Below are 19,860 nucleotides of genomic sequence, written 5' to 3'. Positions count from 1 at the left end.
GTCTTCAAATTATGATTAGACTTTAATTTCAGCAGATGGGTAACTTGTAGCTCAATAGTGTATGAAGTGCCACAGCTTGCCTACCTCTGAGTGGATTTTTTCCCCTATACCTTCATATAAATCTGTTAACAGAACTGAACTATCAAGTAAGAAATATGATTATCATCTCACAAAAAAATTCTTGAAAACCAAGCTGTTAACATCCATGTTATCAAATTAACCAAAATGCAAGAGTTTGTTGGCTTTAACTGATTTTTGTTAACACTGTGAAAATAATAAATTGTGAGTTGTCCAGCAGATAGTCAGGAAATTTGTGGAGATCACTGAATCCAAGTTCCTTCATCCATCACAACAGGGATCAAGTCCTATCATGTCTTTATGACTACAGAATCAAATCTAGATGTTCACAGATTTCAGTCTAATTCTATGTTCCTGGCTAAGCTATTTTTTTAAAATCTAGAATGCTTATAGTTTTATCACTCTATAGCTAATGTGGCCTATATTTGACACATATATTATACAGATATATTGACATTTTCACATATTAACATTCATTCATTCATTCATTCATTCATTCATTCATTCATTCATTCATTTATTTTACATTCAGGAGACTTCAGACCATAAACTGTAGTGGCTATTTCAATAGCTGAATGAATTTGGAAAATGCATTGATTTATAACCCAAGCCCGAGGTTCAGTCAAAGCTTTTCTTTGGTTTAATTTATTCTTTCCCAGCAGTAATGCAGATTTCTCCCTGCATTAAAAAAGAAATCTCTTTCTTTCTTTCTTTCTTTCTCTCTTCCTTCCTTCCTTCCTTTCTTTCTTTTTCTTTCTTTCTTTTTCTTTCTTTCTTTTTTCTTTCTTTCTTTCTTTTCCTTCCTTCCTTCCTTCCTTCCTTCCTTCCTTCCTTCCTTCCTTCCTTCCTTCCTTCCTTCCTTCCTTCCTTCCTTCCTTCCTGACCTCTGACTAGTTGACCTCTTCCTGGCTGCAGAAATATGTTCTGCAGGCTCAGGGTTTTCAGAATCATTAGAGAGCCAACCAATCAACCAACCAGAAACTATAACATCAAACAATGGAAGAGGAATAATTGATTGAAAGATATAAATCAATGGTATATTGAGGCAGAGTAAAGTGATCTTAGAGGTAGTGGTAGGAAAACAATTTAATGGTGATTATGAATGCATGTATGTGTGAATGTGAACAGGATTGTATGGATGTGCTGAGAGTGTACACATGTATACCTTGTAAGTATAATTACAACTATTTTGGCCTCATCTATTTTCCTCGCACATTCCAGCTCCTGACATATTTCTCAAGAATTAAATGATACCGTCAACTCTCAATAGATCATACACCAATTTTCAGAACTGTCATTGTTTTTCCACCCCTGTGACATTTTGAGATATTAATGTACAGCCAAGAGGTTCAGAATTAAATAATAATGCATTATTCATGTAGCTGTCCCATTCCTTCTCTTGCACATCAACAAATAAAATCAGAAGGAATCTGATAGCATCCTTTCTGATTAACAAATTTTATTAAAGGGCTTTTAATAAAGTTTTATCAAAAGTTACCATAGACATCCTACATCAACACATTAATTCACATTATTAGGAAAAAAAGGTCAGTTCAATATTATACTTTCACTCGAGAATAAGTATAGGAAAAATATTTACAGTAAGTGAAAAGATTTTAGACTCATCACTGTCTGTACAGCCCTTTCCTTTGCTATTAAAATGTCAGAGTTATTATCATACAATTTAACTCAGAAAAGATAATGTATACAAGTTTAACTGTTACAGATTTCTTCAATTTCTGTTATAAAATGTTCAGTATTATACATTTGCATATTAAGATGTCAGTATCAACCTCCTCCACAAATTAATTGCTAAGCCAAACAATTTAAGGATTAATTGAATCTTAAGCATCAAGGCAGCCTAAAAGCTATTAAGATATAATAGTGTATACAATTAGATTTAGATGTTCAGTGTAGTATAAATACATTAAGATTATGCTGTCAGGGGATCTACATTATTTGTTTGTTCATCTGATTTTTTCAAAGATGATCATTCCCAAAGCAGCTTGGTGGTTTAGTCAAATTAAACATACTAAAACAGCAAATCTCATAATAATATAAGCAATTAGACATTGTTAAAACTCAATTGGAAAAGATGTGCCAGGTGGATGGGTGACCCCATATTCCTGGGGAGTGACTTTCACATATGGCTATCTCCAATCATTCTTCCCAAGTGACTCCAAGAGGCAATATAAACCTTGAAGGAGGTGGTGTTCTTTTAGATATCCCAGGCCAAAGCCATTCAGGACTTTAGGAACAGCATCTTATATTCTACCTCAAAATGAATTGTCAGCCAGTGTGGCATTATAACATTGATATAACATAGTGTGTAAAATATAAATTATAAAAGTCAAGTCTAGAGTACTACTATTTTTAAGCCATTATTATCTAGGAATGGTTGCAAGTGGTGTGCCACTTGAAATTGATAAAAAGAGTTTCTGGCCACCAACTCCACCTGAACAATTACAAAGAGTCCGTTTTAGAATCATTCCCAAATTGTATACCGTTAGGTAGGTATAGCTTATCCAGAATAGGTGAATTTATCACGGATCTATAATATCCCATTTTCAAGTAACTTTTTCAGTTTTATCTACATTCATTTTCAATATATTTACCATCATCTAACCCAATATTATTCATAGGCAAACACTAAGAGGATCTATACCAATTGCTTAATGATGTTGGTATATAGAACAGAATCTGTTCCAACAGTTTCATTTACTGTATATATTAAAAAGAATCAAGGACAAACAAAGCCTGTGGGGATTCCACAAACAATTTCTGCTACGTGGAATAGCAGTGCTTAAGCGAGATGTTGAGGCAGACAGGAAAGGAACCCCTATGACCAAAGGGCAGTCCCTCTAAACCTACTAGGCTGCCCAGAATAATATCTTGGTCAGTGGTGTTAAAAAATCTATGAGAATCAATGGAGTTCTTTCTCCAATCATAGATAATAATTAGATTGACTCAGGTAGTATCACCTCTATATTTTCCTCTGAACAAATTTGAAATGGGTTTTGCTAATCTATTTTATTTAGATCTGCCTGAAGCCAATCAGTTACCACCTTCTTGCTTACCTTACCTAGACTTGAGGAACAGATCTGTAAGTTCCACGACTAATGGATCTAAGGTGAGCTTCTTAAGCAAAGACCTAATAAAATTATCCTTTAAACTAGGGGAGGAACTATCTTTCATTGGAGATGCATTCATCGTACTTTCTAGGCTAGCTGCAAGTATCTTCTGGCAACAAGCAGGGGTGAAATCTGAATCGGTTTGCTACCAGTTTGCTAGCTGGGCATGCAGAATGCGCACCAAGCGCACGCTGCATGCACATATGCAGTGCACACCAAACACATGCTATGTGCGCATGCACAGTGTGCACCAAACGCGTGCTGCGTGCTCATGCACAGTGCACTCCAAATGTGTGCTGCATGGACATGTACAGTGCGTACCAAACCCATGCTGCATGCGCATGCACAGTGTGCACCAAATGCACACACCATGTGCATGCTCAGTGCGCACCAAATGTGCACTGCATGTGCATTGCACACAAAATGCATGCTGCATGCGCAATGCGCAACAAACATGCACTGTGTGCGCATGCGCAGTGCACACCAAATGTGCGCTGTGTGTTTAAAAATTTACTGGTTTGGGCGAACCAGTATTTTAAAAAAGCTATGATCTGACAATCACCTGTGCTGCATGGTTTAACTTTGCTAGAAAGCAGGATTTCCTGCATTCTAGCGAAGCTAAACTGCGTGCCACAGCTGATCCCCCCCTCACTGTTCTACTTACCTTCCCAAGCCTACTTTTGGTACATACTGCGTGCACGTGCATGCGCAGTATGCACCACCAAAAGGAGGCTTGGGAAGGTAAGTGGAACAGCGAGGAGGGGATCAGCTGTGGCGTGTAGTTTAGCTTCGCTAGAAAGCAGGAAATCCTGCTTTCTAGCAAAGCTAAACCATGCAGCACAGGTGATCGTCAGATCGTAGCTTTTTTTAACTACCGGTTCGACCGAACTGGTAGTTTTTTTTACTACAGTTCACCTGAACCAGTAGTTTTTATCGCTACCAGTTTGCCTGAACTGGAGCGAACCGGTAGCATTTCACCCCTGGCAGTAAGATATTGTATCGAGCAAGAGGAGTGGATCTTATTACCACATGAGACTTGGAAATATCCATCGCTGACTAGGTCAAAAACAGCATTCATATAAACTGGCAAAAACCTCTTACAGCAAACTCCAAAAATTCTGTCCCTGGTTTAATAGGTTGAGGAAGAGATTTTCTCACAACTGAGACAGAGAAGTTGAAAACATTATTGAAAGAAGTTAACAACAAACTACTTCTATGGTGTTATTGAGAAAGCAGTATACTGTAGATATGTCCATGTAGACAAACTCAACTCGACTTTAACATTTGCTAGGCCTTACACAATCTTTCTTGGAGTTTTTGTTTTTGGGGTTTAGAGTTTGTAGGTATTTTTAATTCCTCTTTCACAGACACAGACTCCAGTAAAAATCTTACGATTCATAGGAGTAGGTCTTATATTTCAATACTGATTAGTTCTTTAAGATAGTCGGTTTAATGCTTACTTTTTACATCTACAAAACTGAATTAATGAAATGGCCATTTAAACATTTTGTAAGCACAAGCAGGTTGTTCCTTTCCAGCATTTTCCTATTAATGCTAAATCTTCATTTAATGAACCTTTTGAGAGGAAGGAGTATCAGGCAAGTCCAACTATCCATTAAATCCAAATTTAAATAACCAATGTAATTGTGCTATATGCATAATTTAATCTGCATAATAAAGTAATCACCAATCTGTAAGACTTTTCTTTAATTTACATCCATCAGTACATTCCTAAATTAGAGTCTGTTGCCATTATTGCTTATGGGTGGTTAACTGCAGCTTTTTCTTGAAGACTTTATGGATCCCACTGCTCATTGCCAGTGAAACCTGATGTTATCATTGACTATGGGCATTTAGCTGCAAACACTTAGCTTGCTGGAACAATGATCTGGAAATTATTAGGGTTAGAAAAATGAAAAGCAATCAGGACGGTTTATACTTCAGAGTTACAGAGGTTCAGAATATAAATTAAAAGTAGGGGGGAAAATCATATTTTTCTTATTTTGAAAAGCCCCACTTGATGATAAAATGGTTGAACACAGTATTTGATAGTGAATTCTGAATCATCCCTGTCAGGGTTTTTTAAAGATCAGATTGCCAGAAGGAGAACATTAAGTTTATTCTTATGTAATTTAATTCATTAAATATTAATCTCATGTTACATAATTTTTGATTTAAGAGAGTCTATTTGGTATAATGGTTAAAGGCGATATGCTAGAAACTGGGAGACCATGAATTTTAGTTTTCCATTAGGTATAAATCCAGCCGGATGACTTTGGTCCAGTCCAGGGGTGAAATCCACTTACCTTCGCTACCGCTTTGCAAATGGGAGCGCACTCGTCTGCTTGCTACACTCACATGCGCCTCCTCCACACACGCACAGAGCCTTCTGTGCATGTGTGGAGGTCAAAAACACCCGAGCCGGATAGAACCAGCTGCATTTCACCACTGGTCCAGTCACCATAGCTTAGCTCTAGGAAGGCATATCTGAAAAATGCTGTCAAAAAAGCTGCATTGACTTCTCGATGTAGTTGCCCAGATTCAAGGCTCACTTTGACATCACCTGCTTTCTCTCGATGGCTCCACCCAGGGGTGGGATTCTGCTGGTTCCAACCGGTTCGGGTGAACTGGATGTTAATTTTAATTTGGTTCGCCAAACCAGTTGTTCCATGGACTAGCTGACCCCGTCCACCCCACCCCTCCCAGTAGTCTCCATGCAGCCCGTTTTGGATGCCAGGTAAGTGCAGGGTGTGTGTGGAGGTTCTGGGAGGGCAAAAAATGGGCCTACCGGAAGTCCAGAAACGGGCCTGTTTCCGGCCTCCAGAGGGCCTCCAGTGCCAGGGGAGGCCATTTTCGCCCTCCTGGAGGCTCGAGAAAAGCCTCCAGAGCCTGGGGATGCCACACCCCATGGCCACACCCACCCAGCAACCAGGCAATGAACCAGTTGCTGAAATTTTTCAATCCCATCCCTGGCTCTACCCATTTCTTTTTTTTGTCTGTACTACATTTAAATCTGCCTTGGCCTGCCATTGCATGTGGTCTGTCTTTTAAATGTTTAGCCACACCTTATATTATATGGTATTTTTTATTTAACTTTTTTATTAGTTTATTAAAGTATAAAATATAAAGAAAAAAACCATGGAAAATAAGAAGAGAGGAAGAGAAAAAGAGGGGGTATAGTGTAACAGGAGGAAAAAAAGAAAAAGACTCTAACTTCTGCCTCTCTTTGGCACAGTTGAAGGTAACAATATTACAACCACAACTGTTGCTTTTACACAACAGTATGTACAAGCCATTTCTATAACAATAAGTCTGTCTAGTTTAAAAAAACAGAATCAAAGTTTCATTTTTTTTCTCATTACAAACACAAAATCCAGAAGCAATTTCAAACTAGAGATAAAATTAAATATAATCTCTTATTTGGATAAAAGCATCATTTTAACTATCTTGTCTTATCTTTGCTGTGAGGAATAATATATCATTCATTCCAGCAGTGAAATCTGGCCGGATCTATCCAGCTCGTGTGAACCAGTAGCTCCAGCAGTGGGAGGCTCTGCCCACCCGCCAGGACATTATTATGTCCCCTTTTTGACCCTCTGCACATGTGCAGAAGAGGTGTGCATGCTCATACTCCCAAACCAGTAGCAAAGGTAAGTGCATTTCACTGCTGATTCATTCTCATATTTTCAAATCTACTCCATAATATTTTACCAATGTTAGAATATTATTCAGCATTACTTAAAGAACCGGTAGATCTGTGCATACATACATACTCATTTTATACATACAAAACTAACTTAAAGCTTACTATCAGTATATATATGACATTTTTAAAAAATCCATCCTAATTAATTAAAACATATTTAAGTCACTCCCTCTATCTTATCTTCATAGAATAGAGTGTTTTTCTTCTTGGGAGAGTCTATCAAAGTCTCTTTTCCTGAAGAAGTTCTCAGCTTTATTTATATCCATTTTAAAAAAAAAAACTCCCAAAGTTGTTCTGTTAGATGTTGTAAATTGGTCTGAAGCAAATATTTCCTGATTAAACTTTCCCTCACTGAAGTAGCTATCGTATAATTTTTTCTTGAAGAATTCTCAGCCTTGTTAATATTCATTAAGCGAAAGTCCCAAACTTGACCTCTTAAAAATTGTGAATTTACTTGATACACTTGTTTCAGTTGCACTGGGAGGATTGTACTCACACCATCATCATAAGAAGTCAGATTTATATTCTGAGGTTACAGTTAGGTTGTTTGCAATATATTATATGGTAATTTCTATTAATTTTGGTAAACATTACTACATATTGGTTCAAATTGGCTTAATTGGCATAACTACAGATACAAATATCGTACAATTCCAGATGGTATGCTGGGGTTCCTGCTTGTCTTTAATGCCAGAAATTAAGATGCATTTTAATTAAATATGTATTTGTACATTTCTAATAAGGAGCAATCCAATATTCTGTTACTTATGACTATTTTATTATTATCTTCACACTTAAGAAGAAAACAAAAATATTAGATAAGGCAACCAGCACCTGTTTTGGAGGCACGTATGATAATGTGTCTTTTAAAAAAGATATATAGTTTACCTCCATGTGTGATTATTTATCAATGAAACTGATGGGAGATTTTCAGCTGAGCTCAGTAGGAACAGGACAAAATCCTAATAACATAATTTGGCAGAGAGTTTTTAGAAATACAAAGGACTTATTCAGTAAGTATGAAAAATCCAGAGCCCAGCAGGAGACAAGATATACCACTATAACAGTCTACAAGAGGTTGTTTTGCAATGTTTTTATTCCCATTGATGGCTCAGCTGAATTTTACAAAACAAGGTTGGAAGCTGGAATATCACTTTACCCAGAGAAACAAGAGTTAGCAAGCAAGTTACCTTATAAGGGTTACAAGGTGACAGATTTGTCAGAATGAACAGAAAGAAACAAAACAGAAATAAAAGATTTTTTCAAAGCTATCATTCTAGTACCGAAGAAAGTTAGGAGTAACATAGCAATATGGTTGTCACACAACCTTGCATATTCCAAACTGCAGTGAAGGGAAGCAGGGCCTGATCAGAATTAAACATTTTGGCTGGACAGATTACTAGTTTGTTTCCAGGATATTCATCTTTCAAAACCTTTAAATAATCACAGGCCTCTATTCATCTTCTGAGAATGATCTTTTATTCATAAAATCTTTAGATGTGTATATGCCTCAAAATATTTAGGATTACCAGTTAAAAACTGGTGAAATCCCAAAAGATTCAGAAGTTACTACAGGAAAGTGAAATTACATAAACTATGTATTATGTTGCCTTATTTCCAAGTTGTATGTTTTGCATCTTCATGAAAATGTAACAGAGTTGGGCCCTATGGACTTTAGAGGGAATGCTGTTCCACAGGACAGGCCCAGCTACTGAGAAGGCATGTCTCCTAGCTTCCACAAGATAATATTGCTTTACAGATGTGTTGTGTGCATGTGTATGCTTCTGCTTTCATTACATGTTATTTTTTGTAGGTTTCTGGATTGGGAAGCACAGAATAAATTCTGACTGCTCTACATTTGGTCATAAGCAAGAGGAAAAAGAGAGGTGGTTGTAGAATGGACCATCAACAATCTTGATAAACCAATATGCAACCTATACTGCTGTGTCAATTTTGGGGTTTTTTTTTTTCCCTGGAATGCTTTACTTTGCAGACCTAAACTGGATTTGGCCTGTATTTAAACTCAAGCTTTCTTATATCACTTCTTCCACAACAGAAAAATTTGATTCCATTCGGTTTAGTTTACTGATTGCAACCTGAGTCCTGACACCCTTTTTTGTAATTTTTTTCTAACATTCTGTTCTGCTGGAAAGAATAAAATGCTGAAGAGTCAGAGGAAAATAGCAACCCAGATAACCATCTTTAAATCTTTCAGCATCAGAAGTAGGGGGAGGACAATAATGCTAAGGCTATGAAATAGAATAACAGACATAAGATAGTCAGGCCTTAGGAGGTCCAGTGGTGATAAACTAGTTCACAGAAATTGTCATTCTATCTGCCTGTATTTTATTTTATTTTATTTTATTTTATTTTATTTTATTTTATTTTATTTTATTTTATTTTATTTTATTTTATTTTATTTTATTTTATTTTATTTTATTTTATTTTATTTTATTTTATTTTATTTTATTTTATTTTATTTTATTTTATTTTATTTTATTTTATTATTTTATTTTATTTTATTTTATTTATTTGTCAAGAACATATTAGGTAATAAGTATAAACATGGATTGGATACATAAAATACATACAAATAGAGGAAACATTAGGACAGGGATGGTAGGCACGCTGGTGCTCTTATGCGCGCCCCTTACAGACCTCTTAGGAATGGGGTGGGGTCAACAGTAGAAAGTCTTAGGTTAAAATTTTGGGGGTTTTGGGATGAAACCACAGAATCAAGTAATGTATTCCAGGCATTGACCACTCTGTTGCTGAAGTCATATTTTCTGCAATCGAGTTTGGAGCGGTTCACTTTAAGTTTGTATTTATTGTGCGCTCGTGTATTGTTGTGGATGAAGCTGAAGTAGTCAGTGACTGGTAGGACATTGTAGCAGATAATTTTATGAGCTACACTTAGGTCATACCGAAGATGGCGTAGTTCTAAGTTTTCTAGGCCCAGAATTTCAAGTCTGGTGGCATAAGGTATTTTGTTGCAAGCAGAGGAGTGGAGGACTCTTCCTGTGAAATATTTCTGGACACATTTGATTGTATTAATGTCCAATATGCAGGGTGGGTTCCAGACAGATGAGCTGTATTCAAGAATTGGTCTAGCAAATGTCTTGTATGCTCTGGTTAATAGTGTGATATTACCAGAGAAGAAGCTACGCAAGATTAGGTTTACAACTCTTTTTGGCGATGTTGTTACAGTGGGCTTTGGCACTTAGATCATTTGATATGAGTACTCCAAGGTCCTTGACAGAGTGAGGGTCATCTACAAGGTCGTGTCCACATAGCTTGTATTTTGTGTTCTGATTCTTTTTGCCAATGTGTAAGACAGAGCATTTGTTGGTTGAGATTTGGAGTTGCCAATTGTTTGACCATTCCGACACAAAGTCAAGGTCTTTTTGAAGGGTAGCAGCATTGTCAGTGGTGTTAAATATTTTTAGATCATCACGAAGAGAAAGCAGTTGCTTATAATATGTTTGCAAAGGTCGTTTATGTATAGTATGAAGAGTGTTGGTCCTAGAACACTGCCTTGGGGGACACTGCTATTTACAGGTGCAGGATTTAATAGGACACTCCCTATTTTGACCACTTGTTGTCTGTTTGAAAGGAACGCAGCTATCCAATTATGTAGGGGTCCAGAGATGCCATAGGATTTTAGTTTTAGAAGTAGTTTGTCATGTACCACTGAATCAAAGGCTTTACAGAAGTCTATGTAAATTGCATCTATTGCTTTGCCCTGATCGAGATTTGTAGTCCATATGTTTTTGCAGTGTAGAAGTTGTAGATTACAGGATAATTTTTTTCTGAGACCAAATTGTTTATTAGAGAGTAGGTTGTTTGTTTCTAGGTGGAGGGTAATGGATTGGTTAATGATTGATTCCATGACTTTGCAGGTGATGCAGCATAGAGAGATTGGTCTGTAATTTTCAGCTAGGCTGGGGTCTCCTTTTTTGAAGATAGGGATCCTAAATTGAACCTACAGCAAATTGCTTTTCTGAATCCATGTATGTATGTATGTATGTATGTATGTATGTATGTTCTGCACCTTGCTTTTTCACCAAGCTTGTTATGCCTAATTTAATTTTTGAATGAAATGACACACCATTCAAGACTACCAACAGGCTTATTTAATAGCTGATGTACAGTAAATCTCAAACTGCAACAAACAAATGACAGTGAAATGAAAGCTGGGTAGAAAACTTAGTAGGAAGGGAACAATGGCGGTATTATAGAAAGAAATAAAACATGAGGAGCAATTGGCAGCCAGGCACAGATTTTTGGAAATAAAATCTTTAATAGGTTTGTGTGTGGTGGAGGTTGCTTTCGAATTGGTGTTGAACTAGTCCGTGAAGTTTCCTCAGCAAGATTTCAAACATTTGGCTTCCATTGATTTGCCATTGCCTGCTTCCTAGGACTGAGAGGGAGTAATTGGTCCAAGGTCACTGAGCTGGCTTTGTGGCAGGGTTAGCACTCATGGTATCCTGGTTTCTAACCTGATGCCTCTGTTAATAAATGTAATTCTTAAATTATATTGGAATACTGGAAAGTCCATTCAGAAGTTAAACAAAATGTAGACTGTAGTCTGAGACCCAACTAGTCCAATCAATAAGGGATTCCTTGACAATAAACATGAGCAATACAAAGAAAAGCAGGAGAAATTGTCACTGCAATTAAGGATATTATCAGTGAAACAGTGATCACTCTTTGTTTATTAGCACAACTACTCCAGGAGCACTGTGACCCATGTGGTTAGGATGCTGGCTTGACAAGCAGCAAGCTTGTGTTCAAGACCCTAGTGCTGCCATGAGGCAGGATGAGCTCCTGTCCTTCACTCCTGCCAGGGACATGAAGGAGCCCCCAACTGGGTATCCCTCAGGCAACAGTGATGTCACCAGCTAATTGTTTCCAGTCCAGAAGTGCATCAGTGCCTCTGACATGAATGCGATCTGAGCACAACTATTTAAATCAATCTGAAAGAAATCTGTCTACAAATGTTTTAAAATTATTGACTATTAAAGCACCTCTCATGCAAGTCAGTATCTCATTTTGAATATACATCATCTACATACATAAAAGGCAGAGTTTTCCTAGTCCTTTCTTCTTGGAGACAAAAAAATAGAATCTGTTTTAAAAATTTGAATTAAAGCAGGGAACTGAAGAAATACCCAAAGACTGAGTCTGTTACAAAAGAAGTTTACCATCAACCTCTACAACCTCTGTTTAAAATCTGGATTTCAAGAAATCTAGGACAAGGTCAGATATATAATCAGAGGAATTTAAAATCAAAACCCATAATCTTTGTAGAAATAGGTAAAAATCTATAACCAGGAACTTGCATTTTCCTGGGGTGCTAATTAGCCTTATTTGTCTCTTGTTTTTACTGCAAATACTGCAAGTGATTCTATGTAAATACAGCTCTTTTCTTTCTCTTCCTGGCCATATTCAAGAATATCCAACTTTCTCTTAATTTCTTAGAAACTGTCTATTTTTAGGATGTCTAGCTAAGGTCACTATTTGTAGCAGACTGCCACCATCTTATGGTTAGTCTGGAATATTGCATGTAGTTTTGTAAATTGCTTTTTAAGAAAATGTTTCCAGATTTCTTTTCTTTTTAAAAACATTTGGTTCTATCTCATGAGATATGTCTATATCCCAAGAAAGGGATCACACACCCACAGCCAAATTACTGCCTCTAAGGAGCCAGGAGTTGCTGCGCAGCAAATACTTCATTTTTTCCAATTTGTGTAAATGAAAGATGAAAGAAAAAGAGAAGGAAAGCAGCAAATACAGCCTGAACTCATAGCTTACATATTTTCACTAAGTTTTTGATTGCTGATGAAGGAATGGATCACTAAAAAAAGGTCAACCTTCCCCCACACCACCATAGATTTGATTAAAAAAATCTATGAGTGGATATAGATCTATACATGCACATTCAGCCACAATTACTATAATTTACAGGCATATACTTACTTTAGTGCTGGGGTATCAAACTCAATTTCATTGAGGGCCACATCAGGCTTGTGGTTGACCTTGGGGAGGGGGAAGGTGGGGGTGGTCAGGGAGGCATGGGGGGATCCATTGTCTCTAGCAGAGGAAGGCGAGATCAGGGTAAGCGCCAAATCCTTGTCCACCAGAGGTGCCTCGCCAACCCTCTCAGGTCATGTGGAGGACCCCCAGATGGTGGTGCAGGCTGCCTGGAGCCCTGGGCAGTGAAGGGTAAGTGCCCAGCCCTGCCCAGCCTTCCTCAAGGAGTTGCCTGGCTGCCCTTACCTCCTACTTGAGGCTGCTGCTGCTGTGCTCGCTCTCCTTGGTCAGGTTGCTCATGGTGTGTGTGGGAGGGCAAAGTATGTGGGTCAGAGGGAGGCCCACTTGCTCTCCTTGCGAGGAGACCCAGCTTTGTAACCAAAGCATCCTCAGTGATAGGATGGGAGACCACCAGGAGAGGTCAGGAGGAGGGGACAAGGGAATGGCGAAAAGGCAGCAAGGTTGCTGATGGCCAAGTGCTAAGGCAGGATTTTCCTTAGACCCACCCTCCCTCTCATTATAATTTATTTCCTTCCTTCCTTCCTTCCTTCCTTCCTTCCTTCCTTCCTTCCTTCCTTCCTTCCTTCCTTCCTTCCTTTTCTTCTTTTTCCTTCCCTCTTCCTCCTTTCTTTCTTCTTTCTTCCCCTCTTTCCTTCTTTTTTCTTTGTCTTTCCTCTTTCCCTTTCTCCTTTCCTGTCCTTTTTTGATACTCAAATGCAAAAGGGGAAACATTTCTTGATACTCCCTTGCCTTGTGATCAAATGCTACATTTGCTAGTAGTTTGTGGCCACTTAAAAGACAAACTAGGCTCAATTTACCCTGTGTTTGCATTTCGTGGGCGCATCCATGGACAACAGTACAGTTGCGGCTGTACTGTGATAGTTGATCTATAAGGACATAACATGATCAGTGCTCCTCTGTTTTTTATGAGATTTCCTATTAATACACAATCCTTAAAAGGGCTCTCCTGTAGGGACCCTGCCATGGTCTAATTCAGACTGGAAATATAGCAAAGGAAAATACCCCCCACCTCTGCTTTGTCCTGTTTTCCCCACTGGAAATGACTGTTTCCAACACACAAGGAGGGGATACTTTCCTAAGAGAATTCAAGAATACCAATGTTAACTTGGATTGCCAACGAAGTTCTGTCTGTGACAAAACAGAACATAAAATTGTTTTCTCCTTTGAACTGAGCATCTCCAACCAAGTTGCCTCTCCTTCGTTCCTTCCTCTTTCCCTCCCTCCCTCCCTCCCTCTCTTCTACTTCCTTCCTTCCTCCCCTCCTTCTTTCTTCCCCTCCTTCCTTCCATGCTTTCTTTCTTTCTTTTAAGATGCCAGAGGCTCCAGACAGTGGCTTCCCATTTTGACCCCTCCTCTCTGTCGTTGCCTCTGCGCCTGATGGGCCTCTATGTGGCTTTCAGCTCAACTGTCCCAGACCCGTGCACCAGGGGTGAAATCTACTTACCTTCCCTACCAGTTCGGAAATGCACAAGCTGTGTCGTCAGGTCCAATTTTTGACCCTCTGCCTATGCGCAAAGCCTTCTGCTCATGCACAGAAGGTCAAAAATGGGTTACTTCCTGGTTAAAACCAGGAAGTAATGACATCTGGGTGGGTGGGTGCGTGGGTAGACCCTCGCGCTGCCATTGCTACCAGTTCGCCAAACCACACTCCACCGCTGCTACCAGTTCGTGCAAGCTGGACAGAACTGGCAGGATTTCACCACTGCCGTGCACATATTTGTGTGTGTCAGAGGTGGGTTTCAGCAGGTTCTGATCAGTTCTGGGGAACCGGTAGTGGAAATTTTGAGTAGATCGGAGAACCAGTAAATACCACCTCTGACTGGCCCTGCCCCCATCTATTCTCTGCCTCCCGAGTCCTAGCTGATCGGGAGGAAATGGGGATTTTGCAGTAACCTTCCCCTGGAGTGGGGAGGGAATGGAGATTTTACAGTATCCTTCCCCTGGAGTGGGGAGGGAATGGAGATTTTATAGTATCCTTCCCCTGCCACGCCACCAAGCCACGCCCACCAAGCCATGCTAAGACCACCAAGCCACACCCACAGAACTGGTAGTAAAAAAAAAATGAAATCCATCACTGGTGTGTGTGTGTGTGTGTGTGTGTGTGCGTGCATGCACAGGGGATCTCCCCCCCTTGTAGCCCTGTGCCCTGAACAGAGACCTTTTGCGATGGCAGGCTGCAAACTAACGAAAGCTGGTTTTTTGGAGAGCTCTTTTCTTTTTCTCACCTATTGCCACTTCAATGGTGTGTGCTCAAGGTACTGTGGACTGCACATCCTCCCCCAACCTGCCACCGATCGCATTGTGCCCTGTCCCCCAAGCTCCTGCCCCCAGCCCTGTGGAAGGCTGCAAGAAGCTTCCCAGCTTCTCTTCTCCTGTTCTTTTCCTCCCCAATGTCACAGTATGGGTCTGCAAGGGGGGAGACCCCTGCACACACACACACATGCAGGGGTCTGGGAGAAGTGAGTGGAGAGCCACGCAGAGACAACGATGGGGGAAGGATCAAAATGGGAAACTTCTATCTGGAGCCTCTGGCAGCTTTAAAAAGAACTTGGGGAGCAGCGGCTTCCCTTTTTGTCCACCCTCCCCTCTGTTGCCTCCACATCTGATGCTGAGAGGGCAGTTCTGCTTCTGCCCCCTCCCCCCAATGCCAGAAGCTGCACGCCAGTTTGCCTGTTTGCCCCTGGCAGACAAAAGCCCCATGGCCTAAAGATCCCATTCCATCTCATTCCCATTTCCTTCCTTTGTCCGTGCTCAGAAAGGAATGAGGGGAGGGGGAGATATTGGCAGTGTGGCTTTCCTGCATGGGGGCGGGGTAGTCTCAGTGAAAGGCCGGCAAGTAGGGCATGGAGATGCTGGTTCAGCCTTGGGGCTGATCTGCAACCTGGTGGTGGCGCCGCCTCAGCCCCACCCCTGGGCGTGCATGCAGGAGGCGGCAAGCATGCAAGGTCTGGCTTCCTGGGAGAAAGGAAGCACTCAGAATGCAGTCCCCAGGGATGCACTTGCCACCTCCCATGCACACGTCCAGGGGGTGGGGGTGAGGTGGCACCGCGGATCTAAGGCTGGCCATGGTCCAGTCCGGACAGATGCCATCAGGTTGCAGATCAGCGGCCAGTTGGCCTTGGCTGGGCCAAGGCGCCACAGGCTGGTCCTTTGCTGTTTCCAGGATGGTCCCATGGGCTGGATCTAACCACCTTGTGGGCCAGATCCAGCCCACGGGCCTTGAGTTTGACACCCGTTTTAGTGAATGTTTCAACTTTCTTGTGGTTCCATATATGTCCCCCTTCAAGGATGGGCAATGCATGGGACACAAATACCCTCTCCTATCCCGGCACTGTCTTTTCAGTTCCCCAGAGCCTTTCAGGGTAGACAGGGATGTCTATTTGCCTCTTTGTTTGTTTGTTTTTGTCCTCTTTCTGCATGGGGGGTTTGGAGAGGTTTTGAGGGGTCTATCAACAACAGAAGGGCCTATCCTTTGCCAATTAAAAAACAGTACATGATTCCATGGCTCCATCTGTGGCTGTTTTAAAAGGTTTGTAAAATGTTCTTGACTGCTTTGACTTACAATAGACATAATACTTTGCAATATTTCAAACTGCATTATATTTTCACTTCCTTACTTTAAGTTAGAATAAGATTAACTTGATTTTTTAAAAAACAATAATATTGCATTTTATTGTTTCTTAGTAAAGTTGTCTTAGAAAATGAATAGTTTTCAAAAAGAGTAAAGAATTGCATTTTTCAGTGAAGCATTAAACAAACAAATATATAAATAAACAAATGTCAAGGCTTTATTAGAAACAGCTAGCTAGAAACAATTCCAAAGAGGCCTGTTTATTTGGCAGCTACAACAGAAAAGTATATAATCAGTTATGGAGCCTAAGTGAAACCGCACATTCAGAACAGAAACCCCTGGAACACATAACAGTCACTCATAATACTCAGACACTTTCAAGGCAGAATTTATTCTCAGTGCCTTTCTGCCAATTCTTTTTTACATCTCTCTCTGAGCCTTCATAGATTAGCCAGATTTCATTCAGAGAGCAATACTTTGAACAGAGCTGGCACTTGGAATAATGGGACACCTCCATCAAAGTCTCCAGAAACATATCCAGGAAATGAAAACTGAAGTTTTCACACCGAACAGCATATACATCTATATAACTCTTAGCTATCCCTACCAACACAGTAAAAAGACAAGGATTCTGGGAGCTTTGGTTCAACCATTTCTGGAACCCAGTCCTAAGAAAGAGAGAGGGTGTGTGGGGGGGGAGAGAGGGAGGGAGACTGCCCCCTTTTGTAGTTATTTTCACTTCAAAGGATATTTAATTTATTTCTTTTTCTTTCATTCAATTTCTATAGTCACCCTTTTCAGACAAGTGGTAGACATATATGACGGAAAATGACCCCAAAATTGTTCAGTTTGTCTATACACCAACAGAATAACTCTCCAAAAATTAAACAAAGCAAAGATCAAATTTGGTATTGTCAGAGTATGACTATTCATGGACTGGAATAGATTAGCCAATGGGGACTGAATGGAGACATGGTAACAAGGTCAGCCAACAAATAGGCATTGTTGTAGCGCAGGAATAACGAGAGGCACAAGCAGGCTAGTAACAACAGCTCTTTAATTCCGGGTGAGACTTCAGCAAAAACTCACAGGCAACAGCCCTCTTTATATACTTTCCAGAGGCAACCAAGAACCAATCAGAATTCACTGTGCATTTGAATTTCCCGCACAAAATAGATACATACACAACACCCCTCCCCTCCCAGAAGGCACTTATTCTATCTATTTACATATTTACATACAAAATCACGCAGGTGACCAGGGCATGTCTTAATCCTGGTTGACCTGCGCAGTTCAGTTGTTGGCGAGGCGTCGAGCCGGTCGGAGGGACCTCCCGTCTCTCCCAGCTCCGCCAATGGAACCTCCCGGATTTCTCCGGAGGTGTGGCTATCTCCGGCTGGGAGTGTTGGCTCGCTGGGGCGGCGCTGGAACTCAGGGTTGCCAGATAAGTATTCCGGCTTACTCGGGCTTGAGGTAGCTGTGTCAGGAAGACTTGGATAGTTAGGACACGAGTTTTCATTTGGTAAACGTTTACACAATTGATCTATATGTCTCCTCCAGATTTTACCATGCCCTATATCAACTGTGTATGACTTTGGACCGGTAATTCCTACAATGGTTCCCTCTACCCATAAAGGCCCATTGGTGTAGCTTCTAGCAAAAACTGGTGATCCTACTTCGAAATGTCTTAGTCCTCCCCCTTCCCCGGTGAAGCTATCGGAGGAGTAATTAGGATGCAGTCTGTCTAGAATGCATCGTAGCTTTCGGGCCATTAAAAGCTCGGCTGGGCTGCGGCCCAAAGTGGGGCACGGGGTGGCATGTTGTACCGCTAAGAACTCATCTATTCTAGCCTGCCAGTCCCCTGCATCGAGTCGGGAGAGGGCTTCTTTGGCCGTTCTTACAAATCTTTCAGCAAGGCCATTAGAAGCCGGATGAAAAGGAGCGGATAATGCATGTTTTATGCCTAATTCAGCTAGGTAGCCTTTGAATTGAGTCGCCGTGAATTGGGGCCCATTGTCGGATACCAGGGTGTCTGGCAACCTATGTGTTGCAAATAGTTTTCTGAGTACTTTGATTACAGCCTCAGAAGTGGTAGATGGCATTAAGGCAATTTTGAGCCACTTAGAATATGCATCTACAATAATAAGAAAGTTCTGGCCATGGAATGGGCCAGCGAAATCAATGTGAATCCTCCCCCACGGCCCTTTTGGTTTTTCCCATCCCGAACGGGCGCTATGGGAGGATCTGGGTGGGACTCCTGGCAGGGCCTACACTTCCCCACCCACTCAGTGACATCTTGGTCGAGATGTGACCACCAAACATAGCTACGAGCTAGGCCTTTCATGCAAACAACACCAGGGTGTCCCTCATGCAGCATTTCGAGAACTCTGCCTTAACCGCGAAGGAATGACCACCCTGTCTCCCCACAACAAGCAACCCCCCAACATTGACAGTTCATTTTTTTTTGTTAAAGTACAATTGGAAGTCACCACCGTCCACCTTGATAGGCCAACCCCTCATTACCCAGCCCATTACTGTGTGCAAAACAGAGTCTCTGGCAGAAACCCTCGCCACCTCGTTCGAAGAAATGGGGCCCGGGGAAACAATGTCAAGCAGTAAAACTGGGGCTTCCGGGGTCGGGTTGTCCAATAATTTGGGCAAGGGCCATCGGCTGAGGGCGTCAGCATGTCCTAAGGTTTTGCCCGGTCGGTGGAGCAGTCTATATGAATAGGCGGCCAAGAAAATGGACTATCTGGTCATCCTGGGGGAGAGAGCCACCGGGGTCACTTTATCTCCAGCCAAAAGTGCCAAAAGAGGCTGGTGGTCTGTAATGAGTTCAAAGGTGCGGCCAAACAAATACTCGTGAAATTTTTTGACCCCCGCTACAGCCGCTAGTGCCTCCCTATCTAGCTGGCTATAGTTCCTTTCAGCACTAGACAGAGTGCGAGAGTAATAGGCGATGGGCGCCTCTAACCCATTCGGCAGTCTATGGCTTAAAACCGCACCAACGCCAAAGGGGGAAGCGTCACAGACCAATACAAGAGGTAGTTCAGAATTGTACTGGATGAGGAAACTGTCCTCAGACAAAAGTCTCTTAACTGCGTTGAATGCGGTTGCTTCTCGCTTGCCCCAAACCCACGGAACGTTTTTTCCCAGGAGCCTGTGCAGAGGCTCCGCAACGGTGTCTTTGTGTTTCAAAAACATCGTATAGAAATTGAGGAGGCCCAGGAAAGCCTGCAGCTCGGATTTCGACTTGGGGGTGGGCACGCTTTGGATGGCCCTAACTTTGCTTTCTGTGGGGTGAATGCCCGTGCCGTCGA

This window comes from Pituophis catenifer, unplaced genomic scaffold, assembly GCF_029215685.1.
Source record: "Pituophis catenifer annectens isolate HBS135680 unplaced genomic scaffold, rPitCat1.0.hap2 SCAF_4, whole genome shotgun sequence".
Classification (NCBI taxonomy): Eukaryota; Metazoa; Chordata; class Lepidosauria; order Squamata; family Colubridae; genus Pituophis; species Pituophis catenifer.
Note: the sequence above shows the minus strand (reverse complement) of the source record.